Here is a 27,644-nt window from a genome sequence, read left to right as displayed (position 1 = left end):
GGGTAATTTTATCATGGTCCTCTTGTTTTAATTTTTTAATTTTTTTTTTGACATGTCCACACAAGAGAAGGGAGAGGGAAGATTCGAACTAGTAACCTCTGCTTCATGAGACGTAGTCCACTATCAATTATTTTAATTATTTATTTTAATTTTGTGGGTTTATTTGGGGGTATATTAGAGGGCTTTAAAAGTGTTAAAATGACAAAAAAAAAAAAAAAAAAGTCTATAATTATTAAGTTTAAAATCTAATAGAATTTTATGTTATCAAATTTAACTGAATTAACCCAAGATGGTAAAATTAAAAATTAAAAAAAAAAAATTGAAAACTCATTTCTTAGCTCTAAAGACAGTCAAAACACGAGATAATATCTTGATATTTTCCCATATTATTAAAATTTATTACCTTAATTTAAAGAAAGGCATGCTTTGTATCTAATTTTATTTTTGATTGCGAAGGCATGCTTTGTAGTGTGGCTAAGCATATGACGTAACGACCACAATTTTTTTTTTAATGTTTTTATGGTGCTGGATTTATCTAATATCTATGTTTTATCCAATAAAATGGTAATAATAATTATTATTATTTAAGGTATTATAGACATTATAAAAAAAAAAAAAAATTAACTCTTGATTTTTTTTTTTTTTGATAAAAAATCTCTTTCATTTTTTTTTAAAAAAAAATAAGGGAAAATTACAGTTTACCTTTCCAAAGTTGACATCATTTTTCAATTCGAACACCAAAGTTTCAATTTTTGCAATTCACCCCCCCAAAGTTCCAAATTTTTGCAATTTGGCCATCTGACCATTTTTGCACCCTTAAATTTGTTTTTTTTTTTTTTTTTTTCATAAAAAATAAAAATTATGGGCAATATGAAAATTTTGGGATAATATTGGTCGAATTGAAAAAAATTGAAACTTTATGGGTGTGAATTGCAAAAATTAAAATTTTGGTGTTCGAATTAAAAAATATTGTCAACTTTAAAGGAGTAAACTGTAATTTTTCCAAAAAAATAAATAGTAATGCAATAACCGATTAAACAAATGGAGAGAGATAGAATAGGCATCAGTGGTTGAAATTATGAATCTTTGACTAAAACATTAAACACGATTAATAAATATGGTTTATCCGCCACCCGTGTTATTGTTTTTTAATTTTTTTGACGACTAATTAATTTATTCCAGCTACGTTTTTGGCCTTTGAAAATATTGTATGATTGCCTTTTACTTATAATAATTATGTGCGTGCGTCTCTAGAAAAGTTAGATAGGCACTCCAAATGGTTTGGCGTTTGCATGGGCTTTCAAAGGTGGGAGAGGGACAAGAGCAGTTAGAAGCTACTCCCCCAGAATATTTGTTTATTTCAGAGCAAGTATTAATGCATATAGACTTCATGAGTCATCAGGTAATTGCCATTTAAATACCACAGATTGACAAGGTTGATTTTGGTTTTGGAATCTGAAATATTGAGTTGTTGATGCGGTAAACGTGAACTGGCATAGCAGTTTGTAAGAGATTTGTAGTAAAAGTCGACTTTTTTGTTAAAGCTTTGAAACATGTTGGTTTTACAAATTTAATTGTGGATTTTAAAAAAATAAATGCAAATGGAAAAATAGCATTTCGCTAAAGTTTATTTCTACTTGTTTTTTCTTTTTAAAAGTAATATATTGACATACAACTTAAAACACAAAATACTCAAAAACTAATTTTAAATTTATGTCACATTTAAAACACTTTTTACAAATAAAAAACAAAAAGCATAGTCTAAAGAAATTAACAGAAGGAGCTATGTATTATGTAATTAACTATAGTTTATGGACTAGACCAAATTGAAGGTTTTTTTTAGGTAACGCTATATATTATATTTCTATTCAATCAAGTTAATGGAGCATTGTAAAAAGTATAAGGCTTGGATGAGGCATGCCTTATAGAGTGAGAAATATATATATATATAACATTTTATATGATATAAAAGAAAAAATATATATTTTTATATTTTAAGTTGTTTATTAATATTTTTGTTTTGTGAATTAAAAAAAAAAAAAAATGATATGTAACTTTTGCCTCTTCCATCAGGGTCAGAAGAAACAGGCGAGCAAAAAAAGACAGTCTTCAATTGATAGGAATTATGATAAATTTTGTATAATGATTAATTTACAAAGTTTATTATGACACTCAATGGTCCATAGGAACGTTGAAAAGTCATATTATGAAAGCATATAGTAATATTAGTCAACAGTTCTTCCGATCACTCATGATAGAAGCTGCACATTAATGATGGAATATGTTCCATGGAAACACCAATCACTCTCCATTACTGCAAAAGCAGAAGCCCATTCATTTAGAATTAGAATTGACTTGTCCTATTTATCTTGATGGTGATGGCGGACTTGTCGTTCCAGCTGCCCAATATCATCAGTCATGGGTTGATTGTATACGCCACAATCTACAGAACTACAACCACTGCTTTTCATACACTATCCAGAAAAAAAGTAGACACAATTGTGTCTTCTTTTTACGACAGCGTTCTATTCTACCATTTTCAGACAGAGACGAGCAGTCATCACAGTAGATATCAATTATCAGAAGGTGGTTTTCTCTTTCTATTGGTTCTTTATAGATCATAACACAAGAGTCCTTTGTTTATGTTTTTATTTTTATTTTTCGATTCTAAATGTAAGAAATAACATATAGGAACATTCTCTCATAATTATTATTATTATTATTTATTTTTTTTCGGGATGACGAAGTTCTGTTCTGAAATTAAGTCGAAGTTTGTGGAGAAAACTAACTAAATTATGAAAATAACAGCCGAAGCAAGAGAGATAAAATAATATAAAGAATTTATGGGTGATTTAGTGTTAGACATCTACATTCATCACTCTAAACAACTTTAAAGTATTTGACCTTAAAAGCATACGACGAAAGGAATACGTTTAATTAGCACCCAACTTTGATGTGGACATTCAAGATAAGTTCTTTATCCAAGAAGCGATATCTATCTTGATTCTTTGAAAACCATCATCCAAATATTGTCTAGAATTCCCCATTGACCCCCGACATTGGGTAAACCCCAGCAGTTTATGCGACTTTTTTTAATAGCTAATATAAAAATTTACTTAAAATATGTTATTTTATAAAGTAAATAAGTGTAAAAAATAGTAATTTTTATTTTTATTTTTATAAAGATGTTACTTTTATTATTTTATAGAGTAAATCGATAACTTTTAAACTTTAGAAAACATTTTGACAAAAGTTCATACCTTAATCACTACCCGTGCATTCAAAAAAAAAAAAAAAAAAAAAATTACCATAAATATTTCGAAATAAACCTTTTTTTAGGCGTAATTTTTTGGGAAAAAAAAAAAAAAATTCTCATAAATGCATCTCAAAACAATATTTTTCCTGACGACTTTGGGAACATTAAACTATTATTCTTTGCCATTACAATGCCTGACTTCTGAATGAATTAAGATCCTTTAACTACTTAAAAAAAAAAAAATCCTTTAACCAAAAAAATAATAATATTTAAATCCCTTACAATTTGGGTTTGTGCGGCCCATAGAAAAAGAGTTGAAAAGCCCACTGATTTCGAAAGTCTAGTTGAGGCGTCCACTTGGGTTCCTCAAATCACATCAAGGATTGCATAAAAGCAAACTTGTTCATATTGTTCTGGTACCAATTTAAGGAATAAGCTGAAATAAATATTATTTTACAATCAATATTGAAAGTTGGTATATTTAACAGCATACATGATTATACGAATAATTTCTTTTAAAGACGTGTGAACATCGACTTTTTATATATATATATATATATATATAAACAAAGGCACAGGCACAGGGATTGTATTATTCTACTAAGTGCCTCATGAACTTCACCCAAGTAATCCCTCACTAGGACCCCAACACCAATTGTCTTCGGGATGGAATTCACTGCCACGTCCCAATTGGCCTTATACCTGCCAAACCTAGGAGGTTTCCACTTCACCTATGCTCCTCTTCATATTCGCGATTAGTACCCCCTTGTGCTAGCTTGCCCCCAACTTGCCCACTAGTGTGCTGCAGGTCAATCTTATTATAGTGATAGCTTGTTTGATCATTGTTCGGACAATCCAAATAGATTAGATTTAGATTGTCCTGGTATTTATTAGATCATATAGGGTTTAGGCAAGTTCTCAAACAAGTTGTTCTATTGCACGAGATCGGATCCGCTCACTAATTTTGTCTAATTACCAATATATATGGATCTTTCTAAAGGGTTGCAAAATTATTAAAGTATTAGCGTTAGTCTTACTTGGGCGACTACTGTGGATGATCCCCGTGGCTCCTCTTTATATGGATGACTCGAATTGTACCATAATTCAGACAATCCAATTGTAGGGATCTGTGTCAGTTCTAAACAATTATATAAATTTTTATGAGGAAAATAAATTTCATCCCTCAAAGTTTCATCCGATTTGCAATTTTGGCCTCTAATATTTAAAAATTATCAATGTATCTCAACAAAGTATACAAAAATTTGCAATGTGACCCATCCGTCAATAATTTTTATTTTCTCTTATCGAAAAGAAATTAAAAAAAAAAAAAAAAAACATTAATATGCACCCTCTGAATTGTGACCCATACATCAATATTTTTGAAAACGTTTTCTCTTATTGAGTAAATTAATAACTTTGGATCACTCGAGCATTTTTCCTTAAAAAAAAAAAAAGAGGTTTGATACCGACATAACACAAATTTAACTTATGGCCAACTTCTCTCCTACGTGTAAAAAAAATTTGAATTTTGAACCAAACAAATTGTCTTTTTTCCCAATTTTTTAGAATTCCAAAATCCTCTCTATCAATTTTTTTTTTTTTTTTAAATGACACGTAAGAGAGAAGTTGGTCATAAGTTAAATTTATGTTGTGACCTTAACATTTTCCAAAAAAAAGAAAAGAAAAGAAAAGAAGCTAGAGAGAGAGAGAGAGAGAGAGAGAGGGATCTACCACGTATTGCGGGGGAAAAGCAAAAAAAATAAAAAAAATAAAATAAAATAAAAAGATACCAAGGACATTTGGAAATAAACCGTCTTTTCAGTCATAATTTTGTTGAAAGAAGTTCTCATAAATGCATCTCCAAACATTTTATTTCTTTCTTGATGCTATGGGAACATGAAACTATTTTCTTTGTCATTACGGTCTCGTTTGCCAACAGTTGGGGCCGGCACTGTAGCTAAAACGACACTATTTTAACTACAGTGTCAGTAGCAAAATTTGATTTTTTATTTAAATTTTTGCCATATGGGGTGGCCGAAACCACCCCCAGTCCCGGACCACCCTCAAATGCACTCAGATCCCTTTTTTTTTTTTGGCCAAGGGGGTGGCTAGAACCACCCCATCTTTCTCCTTTTTTTTTTTCTTTTTTTTTTTTTTTAATTTATTATTTTTAATATATATATATATATATATATATATATATATATATTTTTTTTAAAAAAAAAAAATTAAGTAAAAAGTCAATTTTTGCTGTTGGCACTGTAGCTGGAACAGCACTGTTCCAGCTACAGTGCCAGCCCCGGTTGTTGGCAAACGAGGGCTACAATAAATTAGGATACAATTTGAGTAGTCTATAGAGACGGCTGCAAAGTTCACCTACTTTTTAAAGTTTGGGATGTAGCATCCACTTGTTTGGGACAAGTAGGCCCATGGTCCCACTTTTTATGGACTACCGGAGTTGCACTTCAATTTGAACACTCCAATTGTAGAGATCTATATGGGTCCTAAACATATAACTCATGTGATTTTTATTATTTAGCCCAATATCTTTGAAATTGTCTTAGTTTCTAACAAGGCGGCTGAATGCCTAGGCAAATTAGGTAATTGCTTAAGGCCACCAATTAACTAAGGCACCAAATAGTAACAGTATAACTAAGTTTTCTTTATAAAAAACAAAATTAAGGTCCTAATTATGACAAAAAGTTAGTGAATGTTCTTTAATTAAGGCCTCAATTATGATAAAAATATTTACAAAGAATTGAATCCTAAAATATTGAGACTTTGGGGAATAAAAGAAGAAGAAAGTCACATTAATGGCAGCCTTAAAGCAGTACGTAAACTCATAATTTTACCTTAACTTAAAACCAACATGTCTAATTCATTAAAATAAAGTAAATTTTGTTTGCTGCAAAATTAAGTTCTACATAAAAAGAACTATACGTAACTTAACACAAAAATGTCATATGTTGAAATTAAATGTCTCGTAACAAATATGAATTTTACATGTCGTTTGAAAAAATTAAGGAAAAAAAGATTTAAAATTAAAATGATTTAATTAAATATTTAAATATAAAAAAGACCTACCTAAATTTGTTGCCTTAAGCTTCAAAATCTATTGAGCCAGCCCTGGTCTTTAATGGCAATGTTAATCCAAATTTTCACGGTACGCAAACAACATTTCTTGGTTTCTTGTTTTTGTTTTGTTTTTTTCTTTAAGAAAAGTGGGAGGGAAGAATTACAAGGAATCAAATATGAAAAAGGGGTAGACTCCCACCAAGGTACTCAAAACAACAATAACAATGCAGAAATACATATAGATGATAAGAAATGGGCCAAACAAATGGCTTATCCATCTATGTAGAGCCTACTAAAGCTGATACTGAAGCAAAATGGATACAAAAAATGATAAGAACCTTCGAGAGACCCCACAAGGGCCACAACCCTTTCCAAACCCCAAGTAAAAAATTGCAACAACCACCGAAAGGTAACTGAAGCACAAACGGCTCAAACGTGAACTAAAGCACAAGTTAAAAACGACAATGTTTGAATTAAAAACAGTTAACTACATTTTTAAGTACACTTTTTTTAGCTGCCTTGTATAAGTGGGATGTGATGCTCTTAGTCACCGACAAGCGCGACTATGAATGCCGAATCATTGTTAGGACAAATCGTCACACTAACAGTATCTTTTCCGATCACATTTCCCTTCTTATGCATCTGCAATTTTCACATTTATCAGCAGAATTAGTCTAAGATTCTCCCTATCTAGTAAATCACCTTAGAGCTGCTAAATGAATGCATATTTCAAAAGTTTACGTTAATTGGAGAATATAACCATTTAATTAATATTTTAATATTTATCTCTTAATCAGTGAAGCTAAACTAAGGATAATCTCTATTTCAAGTCATTTTATGGTTAATATTGAATGTTGTTACATTATTTAATTTTTTTGGAATAGTGTATATTCTCCACCATAAACGACACAAGATTTTTCCAGCCAACCTGCTTCAACCTTGAAGTCACAAACATCTTCCCTTGTGTTCTCTGCCAAGAACACATGTAACTCGGACTTTGTTTGGATGATTTCACTTCGCTTAACGCTAAAAAGTAGATCACGATTCTCCGTACGTGCTCTTACCCCTAAAAACCTTCCATCTTCCATGGACACTCATAAACTACACAAACCAATAAACAACGTTTCTGTTTCATAAGCATTCGCATGGACGTGGAAACTAATTATAACAACATTATCTTCTTCAATTCACTAATAATATCATTAATGAGAATGTTATATGTCACATTTTTATCAAATTTATTTGATATGAAATTGTTAACCTATTTTTAGATTTTATTTTTCATTTTAACAAGAATTGATTCAAATGCTGATCGGTAGTGTGAAACATCTGCTCTAATATCATATTAAATTATTATTTATCTAAAAAATACTTAAAGGGATAATAAATAGTAAATTTAAGCATTTAATTAATATAAAAAAGAATAAGGCAAAAAATTACATTTTTATTCTAAAATGATGATAAGGCAGTTCCAGCAACCAACTTTTTTTTTTTTTTTTTTAATAAGAATGATCTAAGGGTTGGTTGGTTAAAACTAACCGAAGTGGGTAAATTGAATGAAATTGAAAGTTTATGGGTATAAATTGAGAGTTTTTAAATTTTAAGTGGTCTTAAAATGTATAGTAGTTTAGGAATTTAAAATGAAGTTTCTCCTAACTATTTCTGTATACCTATTTCTCCAACAAAAATAGGACAGAGAATGCCTTGTTTACGACGAAATTGTTCAAACCTTCGGTTGAAGAGTGACAACGGGTTTTCCGGCACCGTCAAGTATTTCAACACGGCCATGAGCGGATGCAAGTTTTCCATCGACTTTGAAAATGACGGTGTCTTTGTCGTCTTTGACAACGAAGTTGCTGTGGGTAATGTTGATGATTTCTCTGACAATTGTAAGATTTACGTCATTTGAAGCACAATACCGAAAGTCTATGATCTTCTTAACAGGAGCGGTTGGTAGAGACTCGATACCATTTCCGACAATTGCATGATCTCCCGCCGGATAAGAAGCAGAACAGAGGGGCCATGATCGGAGCAGGAGAGGAAAACTGCACACTTGGGGCTGGTAGATAAATGCTTCCATTTCCGACAGTTGTAAGAGGTTTGTTAATTGGGAAAGAGTTTTGAACGAAAAAAGGACGAAAGGATTGATTAGTTGAAAGATTTGTGTGAGAAGAGTTATGAAAGGTTTTTGGGAACCAGTCGATATGAGTTTGATCTTCTGGAGGCCGTTTATTTTCGGCCGGATGATTAGCACCATACTGATCAGGAGCCATGATTACGAGGGAGAAGGGAAAAAACACACACCTAGGTATCTTGTTGAGTCTTTGGTGAGGGGCTATGTTTTTATCATATATAGTTGATGAGCCATGCTCGTTCCAAGAAGATTCCAGGGGAAGAAGCAAATTAAGATGAGATGCCATTGGCAAATAGACAACAAATTAGGTTAAATATATGTCTTTTTAGCTAGTATATGTATTTTAATTATTTTATTTATTTATTATTTTTCATGATCACTTAGTGTATGTTTTGTATCATATATACATAATACTTTTGCTATTTGAAAACACAAGGTTAATATCTTTGTCTATATTTCGTCCATAAAACTAACAGATCGTCACGTCAACTTAATTAAAACATGCCACATATCATATGTTCTAATAAATTTTAAAAAATTAAAACTTATATATATATATATTTTACGTCAATGGAAGTAACCCACAACACCCATTTTGACCCTTGGAACTTGGAAGTGGCTATTCCAAATAAAAAAATGAGATTGACTTGACCCATTTTTTTATACATGTTGATAGCGGACTTTGTCGTCGGAGCCCAATATCATAAATCATGGCTCATGGGTTGATTGTATACACCACAATCTACTGGTTTTGACGCACGAACCAGAAAACTACACAGTACGTAATATTTTCTTTTTACAGTATTTTATGTTAAATTATTAATTATTTTAAAAGTTTAAACTAATAGGAAGATGTAAATTTAATTAATTACTTAATCATTACTTTAACATTCTCCCTCACATGTAGGCTCAAACTCCATTTTTTAATAGGTGAAGCACACGTGAAATAACACATAAGATAACCCTTACTGTTGTAAAAAAAAAAAAAAAAAAAAATTCTCTCATAATTATTATTATTTTTTTTAAAAGTTTATGGCTGATAAATCTTCGAAATCGAAACTAACTTTCTTTGACCTTAAAATCATACAGCGAAAGACATGCGTTTAATTAGTTCCCAATATTTACATGCAATATTGGGGGCATCCAGTACAGAGTTCAGGAGGAAGAAACTATTTGCAGGGGAGAAATATATATATATATATATATATATATATATATATATATATATATATATATAAAAGTTGGTTCTTAAATAATGTGTCATTATCTTATGAATCGGCGACATATTTTTTAAAACAATAATTTTATAGGATGGTAACACGTACATTATTTGAAAATTAACTTTTGAAAAAAATAATAAAAGAAAGTATAGCACTTCTCATTGTTACGTTATTCAAAATTTTAAAATGACTTAAGATCATGTATCAGTACATGTTTAAACAAAAAAATTAATTAAAAAATTAAAAAAAAAAAAAAAAAAAAAAGGAAGAAGTTGATTATGCTCCGTTTCAACTTTCCAGTCGTTGACTCGTTGTCATAATATATAGGAGATAATTGTCTAGTACGTGTAACCAAGATAAGAAGCAAGACGTGTTGATCACAAGGATATGTGCTAGTTAATTTATTCCTTTATGAATATAGAAACATGTAATTTACAATGAGATGCCATTGGCAAAAAAAGACAGCAAATTACGCGAAGTCAAAGCTATATATCTAAACAACGTACCCAAAATGCAAAGTAAAAGGTATAAGCAGAGATCCAATTGTGCCACAAACTGGTGACAAACTCTTGCTTTAATTTTTTTTGATATTCTGGACATGTAAAATATGCACCACAGGATGATTTACCAATGCTCTTCATTTCAAGTGAAATAAATAGCATTTATTTATATATTAATGTGGAGTATAACAGTTTTTAATATTAATCTGTCTTATAGTTAAGATTTTTATAAAGAACATTCATTTTCCATCTATTCGATCTAAGTGAAACTGATCTTCCCATGCATGCACGTACCATATATAGGAATTTTTTTCAGGGCAGAAGCAAAAATAATTTTCACAGTAAAACTTGCAGCATAAGATCATATGATAATGAAAAAACAAAGACTTTTTCAAAATTACACTTACCAATTTCAATAGAAACGGTAAGACCAAGAAAACAATGCCAGACATTAGATAGATATTTAATTAGAAAAATTGGAACCCCCTTTTTTTTTTTTTTTAAAAGGAAAACCATTATCTAACATTGTATATTGTAATATATAGTCTTTGTTTTTTTTAAGTCAATGTTCACCTTATATTAAAAGTAAATATCAGTGGATTCCTCTTCATATTAAACAATAATTTAAAAGTAAACGAAATTCCCTTCAAAAAAAGGTAAACGGAATTGTTTGTAGCATTGTCTATATATATCCATTAATTATTTGTTGTATCATAAGTTCCATTATTGGCATTTGAGCTCACAACTAACTCCCAAGCTGGGCCAAGCGCATATGGGCTGTCCCAGACACTGCGACACACCATATACAATTTAAAAGTGTTGACCAAAGGGTTAATTAGCAGTAGGATTTGAGTGAAGTCAGTAGTTTTTGAGAGCCATTTTGCCCAGAGCCTTGGGGGTTTTTTTCATCTTGGGGAGTCAAATAATTTCTTCAATTAACTAATTAAGGTCTCATATTTCTTCTGCTTTAAACATGTGAGCTGTGCAATGGTTTTTGTTGTTATTGTTATCTGTAAACTAGATTGGATAGCTGATAATTGCCCCCATGATTCTGCTCGTAGTTTTGATGGGGATTCATTGATCACTTCTTTATATGAAGAAGTTTTAGTACAAAGTTGAGTTGAAGTTCTCTATGAGGATTTTTGAATTGGTCTATAATATTAAACTAGGACTTGGACACTAAGTAGAATGGTCTTGAAGTTCCTTTAAAAATTCTTGGCGTATGAAACCCAGTTTATATGTAGACAATGGCAATAGCAACTAATTAGCACCTGGATAGTTCCATATTGTTAGACAATTAATGAGGTAATCCGCTAATTGTCTAAATGATTTAATCAATACTTTTTAACATATCTTAACTATATGCATTCTATGAACTATTACTTTTGGTTAATGAGGTAATCCGCTACTGTTACATAGATACATGTGCTGCTATAGGTTGGCTTAGTCTTTAGGCGATTTCATCTCTATAAGCCGGTTAAAGAGTTGGCATTAATTATTAGTTTGCTGCCTTGTCCTGACTTGATTATTGTAAGTAGAAGCTTAACACTTCTATTGCTTTCTTAATTAGATACAATGGAGCATATTTGACACGAGAAATGTTTTTTTATCTTTTTTATTTCCCATTCATTTTCTTTCTATATATTTTTCAAATTTATCATTAGACATGTAGAATTCATATTTAATGGTAAATTTGAAAAGGAGATGGAGGAATAGCATGTCTCATATGACATAATGACGACCTAATTTTTTTTTCAAGCTTTCTTGTCAGCAACATAACTTCCTTGTTGGCATAAAAGGACCAAGGAGAAACATACCAAAGTTTGAGGTGTGTACAAGTTAAAAGTCATGCTTATGTGTCAATTGTGAAGACTAAGTTGTACATTCTTTAGTTTAGCTTTGGAGTGCATCAAACCCAAGCAACACTCAACACATGTTGTCTGGGAGGTATTTTTAGTGACAACAATTGTTGTTGCCGATAGTAATCTTCAGTTACTACTAATAATGTTGTCGCTAGTGAGTCTTTACTGTCGGGGTATTTGCGACCACTGTAGTGACGACTAGAGGTGAAAAGATGAGTGGTTAATAACCGTTAATCTCATTATATAACCACTAACCACTTTTAAAGGCGGTTAAGAAAAACCGCTAACCACCTAGGCTGTTACGGTTAGAGGTTTTAGGTTTTGAAAAAATCGCTAACCGCCTTTATATATATATATATATGTAAAAATTTAGAAATGATGTCGTATATAGTAGGTTATTTTTATATTACCATAAAAAAACGTTGTTTTGGTTTTTATTTTTTATTTTTTTTTGTTTTTATTTTTTATTTTTTTAAGTTTAACTTTTTAAATTTTTTCTTTAAAAAACAATTAAAGGTTATTAACTACTAACTGCCAGTTAGCAAAGACGGTTAGTAGATTTTATTAACCACCTACGTGGTTACGGTTAGCAATTATTGGCTATGACCGCTAACTGTAACCATCTTTTCACCCATAAACTGACGACTTTTTGGTTTATTTAATAGTACTGTATATGGTGTTATGTACAGTTAAATCTATAAAATTTAATTTGAACCATAAAAAAAATCATCTCTATTTTACTTCTAATTCATTTATTAGAGTATGCAATAAGTCAACTCAACCATATTGGGGCACAATCCGTTAATAATTACTTGCGTGGGCTAAAGTATTAAAATCAGAAATTGTTTCATTTGCTCATTTGGATCATTTTCTCATATTTCCACTTATTAAAATCATAATTAAATATGTGAGTCCTACACAGGACCTTACGAATCTAATGTTAATTTAAAAAAGAGCAAGGATGAGAGACACGCACCGGTTTTTGTGTAGTTGACCTTTTTAGGATGAAAATTCAAAACTTTGACTTGCATAAAAATTCATAAAATTCATTCTTGCAACCATTTTCATATAATGAATTGATGAATCCATCATTGAATTTGTGTAGAATTCACATGAATCCACAAATTCAATAGTTAATTAAATTTGCTAAAAAAAAAAATGATCAAAAGACGGTTGTATAACATGCCTTGAAGCCATTTAGAATTCCATTTTTTTTTTTTTTTTTGATGTTGATGGCGGACTTGTCGTCCCACCCCAATATCTCAAGTCATGGGTTGATTGTATACATAACAATCTACAGAACTACAAATACTGCTTTTGATACACTAACCAGAAAAAGTACACACAACTGTGTCTTCTTTTCTCGACAGTGTTCTATTCTACCATTTTCAGGTGCGTTATGTTTTGAGACACAGACGAAGAATCATCACAGATGTCAGAAGGTAGTTTTCTCTTTCTATTAATTGCTTGTTTATAGAATCTTGATTCAGTTCGAACTGCATGTTGATCTCGTAAAGAATCACAATAAACGCAACTATGAATGCATAATCAATGTTAGGATTCACTGTCACCTTGAATTTGTCCTTTCCAATGAAGGTGCTCTGCAGGGAGTGCTCCTTATGCATATGCATTTCCAACGATTATCAATTTGTTTAGTATAGACATAACAAAACCAGCTTGCCTCCAATTTGCCCACTAGTGTGAAATAGGACATTCTTATTATAATGACAGCTTGTTTGGGCCTCATTGTTCGGGCAATCCAAGTAGGTACGTAGGACCCAGATTGCCCTGGTATTTATCAAATCATATAGGGTTCAGGTAAGCTCTCAAACAAGTTGCTCTATTGCATGGGATCGGATCCCCTCACTAATTTTGTCTAATTACCAATATATCTCTAAAGGGTTGTGAAATTATTAAAGTATTAACGTTAATCTTACGTGAGCAATTACTGTGGAAGAGACTCCAACATAAATGACACAAGATCGTTGCCAAAAACTTCCCTTGACTTTGAAGTCACAAACATCCTCTCTTGTACGTGTTATTTGCCAAAACATGTCTATTGTGGTCTTAAATTGGGACTTTGAAGATCACTTAGTGCTAAAGAGCAGATCGCCGGAGTCTGTGCTATCACCCCTAAAAACTTTCCATCTACTATGCATTGAGATTAATTGCGCCAATGAAAATTTTAATTTGCGGAAAAATAGTTTAGACCTAAAGAACGGAGGTGAATAGATGTACTTCTTAATAAACAAACGTTGTTGATTAAAATTAAAGGAAATACAAATCAAGCAATATCAATCACACAAAAATCCAAAAAGAAATACAAACAATATGAATGGATTTTTGTTGATGACACATAATTTTTTCGAAAAACTTTTGCATGGCGTAACCTTCAAACTTGCATGCTCGGGTGTGGGGTCAAGTAAGCTTTATAAATTTCAAGTCCAAACCAAATTTTGAACAGAATTCAATTCACTTCTAACTCAACTACAAATCAATTGCAACCCAATTGACCCATATTTTAATACTAAGATTTACCAATTTCTAACAACAGAAATATGATGTTATGAAGTAGCTAGCTAGCAAACCTTCCGTCTTAAAGTGGCATTGGAATTTTCAGCAGCATCAAGTAAAACACACGGGCGTTGGTGGAAGCTAAAGGCTCCATTAACTTCAAAAACGATGTTGCCTTTGATGCCTGTGACAACAAGGTTCCCGCCAGTTATGGTCAAAACTTTCTTGACAATTGCAAGATCCACAGGATAAGGAGCACAATATCGAGAGCTTATCACCGCATGGGGCTTAGCTAATGATATAAATTTCTTCCAAACCGTCAAACAATTGACATGTCTCCTTCTAAAAAGTGAGATTGCACATGCTTTTTTGTTTTTTTTTAAAATGCTTAACAAGAGAATAAGCTAATGCTAAATCACTCAATTTTGCCATGCCCGAGAACTTGGGAGGAACAAGGTGTTCTGGTTCTTGTGAAGATCGCATTTTCTAAGGCTTCTTATTTATATGCAATGGGGGCGTCCAGTACGGAGTTCACCAGGAAGAAAATATTTGCGGGGTACGTAATATACGTCCAAATAGTTTTCTGGTTATCACCGTAAGTTAAGAGGGTAACCCCAGATTCCAACTACTAATTAGAATTTTGCTAGTTTTATTGCATTAATGACAGGTTTTTTCGATTTGATATGATATGGAGACTGCTAATGATTTAATTTTCAAGATTTTATTATATAATTTTTGTTTAAAGTACAATTCTGAACTTTTAGACTTTCGAAAGTAAAAGGTAAGCAACAAAGCACTACCCGCTCACATTGGGTGTCATGATCATCTAGATAATCAATTGCGTGATCTTGTCTATTTGCTGCAACCTGTCTATTTATTTTATAAAAACTCTTATATTTTATTTTTTAGATTGTTAGTAATTTGAACAACAAATTGTCAGAGATTCAAATCCTTTAAACCCTTGTAGTTGGCATTGATCACACTTGCACTACAACCAAATTGTAGGGATCTAGGTCGGTTCTAAACAATTATAAAAATTTGTATTGTTTAGCCCAATCTCTTCGGAAGTTGAAACCTTCTAGTCTCCAATAGCAATGTTAATCCAAATTTTCTTTGAAAATAAACCATTCTTTCAGGAATAATTTTTTTTTTTTTTGAAAGTTCTCATAATATTATGTTCTAAATGGATTAGGAGCCCGAGCCCTTACAAAATAGGGTGCAATTTGAGCGGCTCATAAAGAGAGTTGGAAAGCCCACTTATTCTGAAAGTCTATTATCCACATATTCTGCCCGCGAATAATATTTTCTCCAGTTCAAATAAACGGGAGAGTATCCAGTTAGTTATACTTAAGGAATATTTTTGTCTTTTCATTTTTTGAGGGAGCAAAAATATCCATTCACTATAACTAACTGGATATTGTCCAGTTCAAATGAACTAAAGAAGATCTTAATTCTTCTCTGGGGTAAAAATACTTCAATAAAAATACTTATTTCATTCATTCATTAAAATCAAAAGGTTACACCACCAACTTATTCAAAACAAACTAGAGGTAGATAACAATTACAAAGTAATTCTGAACATAAATAACACATAAAAGATGAAGATAAAACTGAGTTAACTGACTAATCGCATTCCTGATATCACGCTACGTGCAGTTGCAAGTTGTGATGGTATGGCATCAAGAATCACGATAAGCGCAACTATGAATCCATAATCAATGTTAGGATCAATCGTCACCTTGAGGTGGTCTTTTCCGAACAAAACACTTCTAACTGTTTTATTCTTTTCCATCTGCAATTTCCACATTAATCAACTAAATTAGTATAAGATTCTCCCTATTCAAGATCGCTATAATCATGCATTTACTTCGTGTAAATTCCTTAATAAGTAAAATATTCAATTGAAATGATAGGTAATTACAAAGGCACAATTTTAAACACATGACCTTTGTTTTAATACTATGTTAAAGAGTAATGCTAGAAATTAAACCATATATATGTTTATCTCACAACTATCTTGCAATATTGATGATGTGACAATCCAGCCAACCATAAGACAAATTGTTACTTAAAAAAAATAAATAATAATAAAAAAATTCAAGGTTAGTTGGGATTACCACATCATCATCATTATACGATAGTTGTATCATAAAAATATAGTATGAAACATTACTCTATCTTCAATCATCTCCTATTTCAACGAGTAATGCTGAAAATCACATTTTTATCTTACAACTACCCCACAATATTGATTTGACAATCTCAACCAACCTTTGGATCCGTCATTGTAAAAATAAAAAAAAATAAAAATTTGGAGAGTTGGTTGAGACTACCACGTCGACATTGTGGGATAAAAATGAAATATATAATATTACTTTGTTTCAAAAGAATAAGACTATATACCACACAAACATTCTACAAATATTCCACAAAGCTGATGACACGGTCTAAATAATAGCCATTGGATCAACTCTTTTAAGATAAAAAATAAAAAATAACAGCTACTATCCTACTAGACCTTGCTACATCAGTTTTATGAGATATCTTTCGGATATTTGTGTGGTGGGTAGCATTACTTATTTCAAAATCTTAAGTTAAAAAAAATAATAATATTTTTAAAAAAGAAAGCTCAATCATTTCATTAGAAACTAAAACGTGGACATGTCTTGATATTTCGTAATTACTTTGATATTCCAATCTTTTAATACACTTATGTGCAATGAATTGAACCCAAAAAAAAAGAAGAAAAAAAAAAAATAAAGCCCTACCTTGGCAACTTTTGAGGAAGATTGTCCAGCATAAACGACACAAGAACTTTCAGAGAAATTTGCTTCAACCCTGAAGTCACAAGCATCTTCCTTTGTGTTATTTGCCAAGAACACATGTAACTTGGTCCTTAGTTGGACGATTGAAGTTCGCGTAACGCTAAAAATTAGATCACTTTCTTCTGTGCTCTCACCCCTATAAACTTTCCATCTATCATGGGCACTCATGATCTACACAAACCAAACAATATTTCTGCTACATAATTAGCATTCGCATGGACGTGGAAACTTATAACAACAGTCTTTTGCAATTAACCAATAATATCATTACCTTAATTATTTGATTAGCTAAAAAAAACCAATGATATCATTACAGAACTATTATGATAGTATCAATATGTCTTTAGAACTATTATTTTTGTTTTACTTAAACGAATAAAATTTAATTATTTAATTAATTAATTAATTTAAAATTTAATTTTACTAATTAATGTGACGGTGTAGGACATATATATATAGAATGTCATGTTTAATTATGGCGAAATTGTCCAAATTACCTTATCTCGAACAGTGACAACGGGATTTCCATTACCATCAAATAGTACTCGATGGCCATGAAGGGATAGAATTCTTTGATTGACTTTGAAAATGACGGTGCCATTGACGTCTGTGACTTCAAAGTTGCCGTCGGTGACGTTGAGGACTTTTCTGACAATTTCAAGATTTAACTCATGAGGAACACAATAGTGAGGGCCTATGATCGGAACAGGAGAGCTAGGCAAACCGTGCACTTGGGGCTGGAGTGGGAGCTGCTACTTTAGACATGAATACGAGGGATAGAGAGAGGAGCTATTTTTTCTGTGAGTGTGAGACTTTCTTTTATAATGCTTCGAGGGCGGGACCCGTTAAGTACTATTCCAATTCATTACTCTTACCAATTTGAATATATATATTGAAACGGTTACTTTATATATATATATATATATATATATATATATTATCTTATAAATCAATTATTAGATTTCTGAACTTATATGAATTCTACATAAGTCAATGATGAACACCATTAACTAATTAATAAATCAACTATTAAATTTGTAGAAACTTATGTGTGTGTGAAACTTATTAACCCCTAATATTTTTCTTAAATTTGTAAGAGAACATGAAAAAAAATATATAGACAAATTATTAATGCTAATTATTTCTCTATATTTAATTAGTAAAATTGGAACCCAATTTTTTTTGTAAAAAAATTGGAATATATATATAGCATGTGGGAAGTTAAGATATAGAAAAGATAAAAGTAAAAAATCCAACATTGATCGAGTACACGCTACTGCATGTACTAGTTGAGAAAGTCAACGTTGAGACCTTATTTTTAAAAGTAAATATCAGTTCCTCGTCGTATTAAACAATAATTTAAAAGTAAACGGAATCGTTGTAGCATTGTTTATATCCATTTGGCGTATCATAAGTTCCATTATTGGCATTTGAGCTAACAACTAACTCCTAACTCCCAAGCACCATACAATTTAAAGTGTTGACCAGAGGGTTAATTAGCAGCAGGATTTGAATGGAGTCAGTAGTTTTTGAGAGCCATTTTGCCCAAAGCCTTGAGGGTTTTCTTCATCTTGGGGGAGGCAAATAATTTCTTGAACTATGGTCTCATGCGTATTTCTTCTGCTTTAAACATTTGAGCAGTGCAATGGTTTTTTCTGGTAGTTTAATTTGATGGGGGATTCACTGATCACTTCTTTACCTAAATTAAGAAGTTTAATTTTCTATAGCATATATGGTTGAGTTGAAGTTTCTATGAAGCTTTCTGAATTGGTCTATAATATTAAACAAGGACTTGGACACTGACCGGCCAGCATGGTCTTGAAGTTCCTTTAAAGATTCTTGGCGTATGAAACCCCATTTATACTTTATATATAGACAACGACAATATTCATTTCCATATTGTTAGACAAGTTCAATATTTTGAACATATATAACTACTAACCACTACTCAAAACAAACGATAAAGACAACAACTACAACCTCATGATGTTGCAAACTAATTAGAATCCCTTACAATTAGGGTGCAGCTCGTAGAGAGAGGGACACCCCAATTTTAATTTAGGGATTTAAACAATTATAACTCATCTGATTAAAATCTCAACTAAATAGAAATGTACAACACTAACGTTACAATCTCAACTAACTCTTGAATTATTCATTGTTAAAAAAAAAGAAGAATAAATATATAAAAATTCAATGGCACGTCAATATAATATATATTTATTACTATATATATAATTAAGTTTTGACTTAAAAAAAAAAACAAAAACAAAAAAACAAAACAAAAAATTGAGAGGTGGGGGTGGCCATGTCCCTGACGGAATGCTGGTTTTTGAGCACTACCGGAGCATTCCCCCCGGGCCCCTCCCCCGCGCAAAAAAACATATATCCCATGAATATTTGGAAACATGGAACTATTATTTTTTGCCATTACAATACCATGTTCTAAATGAATTAAGATCCTTTGACCAAAAAATAAGAATTATGATCCCTTACTACCATTCGGGTGTAATTTCTGCGTCCACTTATTCCACATGCAAGAGGTTCTTCAAAATTTCAAATCACATCAAAGATCGCATAAAAGCAAACCTGCTCTTATTGTTCATGTACCAATTCCAGGTGCAACAAGGGTTAACGTGAGATGATTAATATCCATGATGAATTTAAAGTTGGTGCATCGATTTAATGGTGTACATGATTCTATATTATTTTAATCTTTTAAAAGACCGTACTAATATTAACTTCATATACATCGTTAAATACACAAATTTTAAAATCTTGAACATAATTGAAATGAAGTGGATCATATTCTCCGTTCCAAATTGTCTCAGTTCCAACCGTTGATCTTTATGCTCATAAAGAATCACAATAAATGCAACTATGAATGCATAATCAATGTTATGATTCACTGTCACCATGAATTTGTCCTTTCCAATGAAGGCACTTTGCAGGGAGTGCTCCTTATGCATCTGCATTTCCAAAAAATTATCAATTGGTTCAGTACAGACATAACAAAACCAGCTTGCCTCCAATTTATGCCCACTAGTGACGGGAATCTTGTGCAATAGGATTATCTTATTATAATGATAGTTTGTTCGGGCAATTCAAGTAGGTAGGACCCAGATTGCCGTGCGTGGTATTTATCAGATCATATAGGGTTCGTATAAGCTCTCAAATGAATTGCTCTATTGCACGGGATCAGATCTGCTTACTAATTTTGTCCAATTACCAATATATATGAATCGCTTTCTAAAGGGCTGTGAAATTATTAAAGTATTAGCGTTAATTTTACTTGGGCAACTACGTACTGTGGAAGAGTTTCCAGCATAAATGATACAAGATCATTGCCAAAAACTTCCCTCAACCTTGAAGTCATAAACATCCTCTCTCGTGTTATTTTTCAAGAACACGTCTACTGTGGTCTTGAATTGGAACATTGAAGATTACTTAGCGCTAAAGAGCAAATCGCCAGAGTCTGTGCTCTTACCCCTAAATCTTTCCATCTTTTATACAATGATACATTGAGGTTAACTGCGCGAATGAGAAATTTAATTTACTGAAAAACAATAAAATTAAATTAAAGAAAACGTACACAAACCAGGCAATATCAATCACAAAAATCCAAAAATAAATACACACAATACGAAAGGATTTTTGTTGATGAATTTTTTTTTTTTGAAAAACTTTTGCATGGCGTAACCTTCAAACTTGCATGCTCGGGTGTGTTGTGTATGTTACAAACAATCTATTATTTTGCTATTGGTTTTAACAATATTTTTCAGTTATTCCAAATATTTTACTGGTTGGCATTAAAATATTTTTATGAGATTTTATCATCTTTACTATATATTTATGACCGTTTGGTCATTAAGTTATAATTTTACCGTTGGTTATTTCATAGGTTAAAGACAAGTCTTTAACGCATGGTCAATTGATCATAGACTTTAACATGATATTATTGTCATGACTGTTTTTTGTCTTTATTACATGATCATAAGTTTTAGAAAGAAAAAACGTTAACTTAATTGTGAGCTTTGAAAGAGTCAGCAACTGACTTCTACAAGAAAATATCTCCTTATATATTTTTCATGATTTACTTGGATCTATATATATAATATAGCCACATAGAATTAGTGGATTTTTCCACCTATATTGTCTTCTATTTCTTGTATTTTCTCTATGTGGTTTTTCATCAAGAAGATTAAAGGGTTGTTCTATTACTCTTCGTTATTAGAAGTGCGTCCTTAACGAATGTAGACGCTATAGTCTAATCCTGGGAGGTTGCGTGTCAAAGGATCCGATCGCACTGAGTTACATACTCCGGGAGGCACGAATCAACCTTTAAGGACAACGCTCTTGCGTGATTCTATAGCACATTGTGAGATCTTTCCATACTCTACTTTTCATCGCTTGTATTTTATTTATTTTATTGTTAATGTTTTAGATTGTAATGATTTTATATCAATGAGAATTTGTGCACCATCCAAAATTATTTCCAACAAGGTGCGGGTCAAATAAGTCTTTATAAATTGCAAATCTAAACCAAATTTTGAACAGAAGTCACGTCTAACTCAACTACAAATCAATTGCAACCCAATTGACCCATATTTTAACACTAAGATTTACCAATTTCTAACAATAGAAATATGATGATGTTATGAAGTAGCTAGCTAGCAAACCATTGGTCTTAAAGTGACAATGGGATTTCTAGCACCATCAAGTAAAACACGCGGGTATTGATGGAAGCTAAAGGCTCCTTTAACTTCAAAAAGGATGTTGCCTTTGGTGTCTGTGACAACAAAGTTCCCGCCGGTTATGGTCAAAACTTTCCTGACAATTGCAAGATCCACAGGGTAAGAGCACAATATCGAGAGCTTATCACTGCACGGGGCTTAGCTAGTGACATAAATTTCTTCCAAACCGTCAACCAATTGACATGTATCCTTCTTATTTATATGCAATGGGGGGCGTCTAGTATGAAGTTCACCAGGAAGAAAATATTTGCAGGGTAATATGTGTCCAAATAATTTTCTCGATATCACCGTAAGTTATGGGCAACCCCAGCTTCCCCCTCTTGTTGGCAATTCACGAGTTAGTTCCTTCACAGGTTTAAAAGGAAAAATATGGGAGCGGCTTAATGGGTGGAAGGAAAAGTTTCTGTCACAAGTCAGTAAGAAGGTACTATTAAAGGTGATCATACAAGCAATTCTCACATACACAATGAGTGTGTTTCAGTTACCTAAAATTTTATGTCAGGACATTACAAGTATGATGTCAAATTTTTGGTGGAGAAACAAGAAGAAACAGAGGGGCATAGCATGGATGAGTTGGAAAAATATAGGAAAGGCGAAAGCGGAAGGGGGGTTGGGATTTCGTGATTTGGAATGGTTTAATATGGCATTACTCGCAAAGCAAGATTGGAGGCTGATTCAATACCCTCAATCTCTAGTAGGCCAAGTAATGAGGGACAAATATTTTTGGAAGGGAACATTTATGAATGCAACTATTGGGCGCAAGCCAAAAAAACAAATGAAACAAAAGAAGCAAAAGAATCGTGCAACTTGAAAGGAATAGGAAAAGCCACACAAAGACAAAGGAACATGAAGTTGCAGCACTCATTCTGGATTGAAAAAATTCTAGTTCTTCATTTTTATTAATCATTGTGTTGATTTTATTTTTTTTCTCCTCTATTTGGTGCGGTTCCATATCCTCTTTCCAAATTTGAGCGGACAATCACATGGGCTTTGTCTGAGATGTCACAACCTCGAAAGTAAAAGGGAAGAGCCACTATATGCAGTGGCTATATAATGGCTCATGGTCCACTAACCCATTAGGAATGGAGAGAAGGCTCAAAATTCTTCAAAACCTTATCAAATTTGGTGAAAGTTAACTAAATGACCATCGTGGCATCAACAACTGAAGCCACGTTCCACCATTCTTTTACACATGCAAAAAATGGTTTGGCAATGCGCAGGAAAGTTGACCCAGAAATTAATGATGTTAGCATTATGTCACGTCATTTGCAAGAGATCAAACCAAGTGGCTCATGCTGAGCTCTTGCTATATCCAGAGCCAGAGGAATATATTATTCAGACTTGAGAGACAAAATGGTGACACTCAGGGCCAGAAACGAATATAATTCGTTCACCCAATTACAATTTGTCCGAGCCCTTATCGAGAGAAAGCCCCAAAGAAACCTACAGCTCAAGGTTTAGATGCTTCAACACCTACAACTATGACCCAACGCCCAGTGCCTACCTAATTAAGAACAGGGGCTAGGAGTACTGCTGTTGTTATAGTAGATCTCACAGAGAATCACAATAACTGCAACTATGAATGCGTAATCAATGTTGGGATTCACTGTCACCATGAATTTCTCCTTTCCAAACAGAAAGGGATTGCTTCTTATGCATCTGCATTTCCAACAATATTTATCAATTGATTCAGTATAGACAAACAAAACCATCTTAATTGCCTCATATTTAAGACCACTAGTAATGGGAATCTCGTGCAATAAGAGTGAGATTGGCCCATTAATTTTGTCTAATTACTAATATATATGGATATTTGGATCTTTCTAATTAAAGGACTGACATTATTAAATTATCAACATTCATATTGCCTAGGCGACTGCCGTGGAAGAGTTTCCAGCATAAACGACACAGGATGGTAGCCAATAACTTTGCTTGACCTTGAAGTCACAAACATCCTCTCTTGTGTTATTGGCTAAGAACACGGCTATTGTCGTATTGAATTGGAATGTTGAAGATAGCTTCCCGCTGAAGAGCAGATTGACAGAGTCCGTACCATCACCCTTAAAAACTTTCCATCTACGATGGAATATTGAGGTACTTACGCGTATGTCTTCCCATGGATGTCTTCCAATCTCCTTCGAATCTTGCCAAGGTGGGTTAACTCTCAAATATATATATATATATAAGATGCACTCAATGCATATATAGATAAGCAAATTAAGTTGTTAATAATTCTGATCGATCGATTTCCAAAATAATATAAAACGACAGGCAACGAAAGGCCACTCCAAATCACTCATAGAGTGGCCGCAAGCCACCTCAGAGATGGGCAAACCACCCCTTGCCCACCCCATAGGGGTTGGGAGTGGCTAGGGGTGGCAGCCCCACGCTGGCCACCCCTTCAATTTTTTTTTTTTTAAAAGATTTAATTTTTAAATTAAATTAATAAAAATTTATTATGCTAACATGGTAAAACAATGTGTTTTGATTGGGACTAACGGGCATTACAATAATTTAACGGTGAAAATTTATTTGACATTTCGATTAACCCAGGAAGTAAAAAATTTGAAGAAAAAAAAAAAAAAAAACTTGAATTTTACTGTTTTGGCGAGTTGGTTCAATGATTTATAATATACTAACCCTATTTTTTTAATGTTTTTCATTTTTTTTAAAAAATTATTTTTTTAATTAATTATATGGATACGTATAAAACCACGTGGGTCTCGCGAGACCACGCCGTGGGTCTTGCGGCCAGGGGTATTTTTGAAATTGTTTTTCACTTTGATTTGCTTTTTTGTTTTTTTGTTTTTTTGTTTTTTTTTTTTTTTTCTCACTTTGGTACTTTGCAATTTTCTTAAATTGATGAGGTGTCATATGAGGATTTGATGCTGTAAAATGGGGGGTTTGCACACAAACCGGACCATAGAGGCTCTCTTTTTAAAATGCTTAACACGAGAATAAGCTAATGCTAAATCACTCGATTTTGCCATGCCTGAGAACTTGGGAGGAACGAAGGTGTTCTGGTTCTTGTGAAGATCGCCTTTTCTAAGGCTTCTTATTTATATGCAATGGGGGGAGTCTTGTATGGAGATCACGAGGAAGAAAATATTTGCAGGGCAATATATGTCCAAATAGTTTTCTGGTCATCACCGTAAATTAAGAGGGCGAACCCAGATTCCAACTACTTGGAATTTACTAGTTTTATTGCATTAATGACAGGCTTTTCTCAATTTGATTTTAGATGAAAACTAATGATTTTTTTATATAAATTTATTTATTTATTTATTTTTGTAAGTACAGAGCCCATCTATTTTAAAAGTTTTGAGTGTAGCGTCCACCTATTTAGAAGGGGCAAGCCTCCGGCACTCTTTATGAACGATTCAAATTGCACTACAATTCTAACAACTCAATTGTAGAGATCTCCGTCGGTTCTAAACAATTATATTATTTTTTATTCTTGAGCCCAATCTCTTTGAAAGTTGAAACCATCTTAGTCTCCTATAGTAATGTTAATCCAAATTTTCAGTGACGCAAACATACTTCTTTTTTTAAAATTAAAAAAAAAAAAAAAATTATTCAAATGAGGGAAAGGGAAATGTTAGAATATAATCAGAATATATTCTGATTTTATTCTGATAATCACCATAATTGCTGACAATCACCATAATTGCTAATTTGATATATTTTCCTTGTATATACATTGATATTATTTTGTAATATTGTACATTAATTCCTTGATTGTAATTCCTATTCTATCTGACCTTATTTAACTATAAATAGGTCATATTGTATACAGTTCTAGACACACAGAAATACAATATTCAGTTTATCCCTATATTCTCTAATATTCTATAGTTTATTTCAACAGGAAAAACGCAAACAGCCTGCTTATTTCACAAAAGAGGATAGCATAATATGATATTAAACTAAGTACAAACCAAACCACATTATTTAAGTAAAAATAAGGTTTAAGTGCAATCGTGGTGAACATAGGCGAGTAGAGAGCAAGCCAAACACATCAAAACCTTCTGCCACTTTTTTCAAAATCTCATTCATCCCCGTCCTCGCTGTTAATCCCATCGAGAATCACGACAAGCGTGACGATGAACGCATAATCAACGTTAGGATAAATCGTCACGCTGAAGTTGTCTTTTCCGATCAAAACACTTTGGGCAGTTGCCTTCTTATGCATCTGCAATTTTCATATTAATCAGCATAATTATGCCATGTTAAATCATCAGTCATCTAAAAAAATTTAAGCTAATAATAAATTAATGTTCTAACAGGAGAAAGCCCAAGTACTTCTACAATTTCAATGAGCATTCGTATGTTCCAGTCAAGTCCAATTAATTGAACCAAAAATAAAAAAGAAAAGAAAGATAGCTATACCTGGGCAATTATTGAGGAAGATTCTCCAGCATAAATGATACAAGATCTTTCAGACCAACTTCCTTCAACCTTAAAGTCACAGACATCTTCCTTTGGGTTATTTGCCAAGAACACATGTAACCTGGCCTTTAGTTGGAAGATTGAAGTTCGCCTAACACTAAAAATGAGATCCTTTTCCTCCACGCTCTCACCCCTGAAAACTTGCCATCTATCATGGGCACTCATGATCTACACAAACCAAACAATGTTTCTGGTACATAATTAAGCATTCACATGAAAGTGGAAACATATAACAACATTATCTTTTGCAATTAATTTATAATATTGTTAAGCTACTGTTTGTTTATCTTAAAAGTTTAATTATTTTAATTAAACTAATAAGAAATGAGTCGAAGTTTTAACTCATGAGTTCTATTACGATATTGGATTGGATCTTCAGCAAGTAAGTGTTCATATAGACTTGGGCTTTTCGCCACCTACAAACAGAGTCGCTCTAACAATTACCACATGCTCAAATAAGTTTTGAAAAATCTTATATAATTGCTAGAAATCTCAATTCTGTTATGATAAAATTAAATTATTATTTATTTCAAAAACTTAAATAAATAAAAAATAAACAAAAATTCATAATTTAATAAATATTATAACAAATATAAGAAAATAACAAGAATATACAATTACCCGATAATATAAGAAATATAAAACAATCAAGACATAATAAAATAGGAAATAGAACATGATGTTTATGGCGAAATGATCCAAACCTTCTGTCGAAGAGTGACAATGGGATTTCCGGCACCATCAAGCAGGACGCGACGGTCATGAATGGTTAGGAATTTTCCTTTTACTTTGAAAATGACGGTGCCGTTGACGTCGGTGACAACGAAGTTGCCATCGGAAATGGTGAGGACCTTTCTTACAACTGCAAGATCCACCGGGTAAGGAGCACAATACTGAGGGCCGATGATCGGAACAGGAGAGGCAAACTGTGTGCCACTTGGGGCTGGAGTGGGAGCCGGAAGAGCCATGATTATTAACACAGCCCTACCTTGTTGAGTCTTTGGTGAAAGGGGCTATTTATTTCTGTGACGGGCTTTCTATTATAATGCTTTGAG

General features: G+C 32.4%; 1 pseudogene; it reads right to left on the bottom strand.

The window, feature by feature from the left end:
- Positions 1-13,444: 13,444 nt before the first annotated feature.
- Positions 13,445-27,586, bottom strand: LOC132162500 (uncharacterized; annotated as a pseudogene).
- Positions 27,587-27,644: the final 58 nt, after the last annotated feature.

This window comes from Corylus avellana, chromosome ca9 (genome assembly GCF_901000735.1).
Source record: "Corylus avellana chromosome ca9, CavTom2PMs-1.0".
Taxonomy (NCBI): Eukaryota; Viridiplantae; Streptophyta; class Magnoliopsida; order Fagales; family Betulaceae; genus Corylus; species Corylus avellana.
Note: the sequence above shows the minus strand (reverse complement) of the source record. Positions and strands in the feature narration are given on the sequence as shown.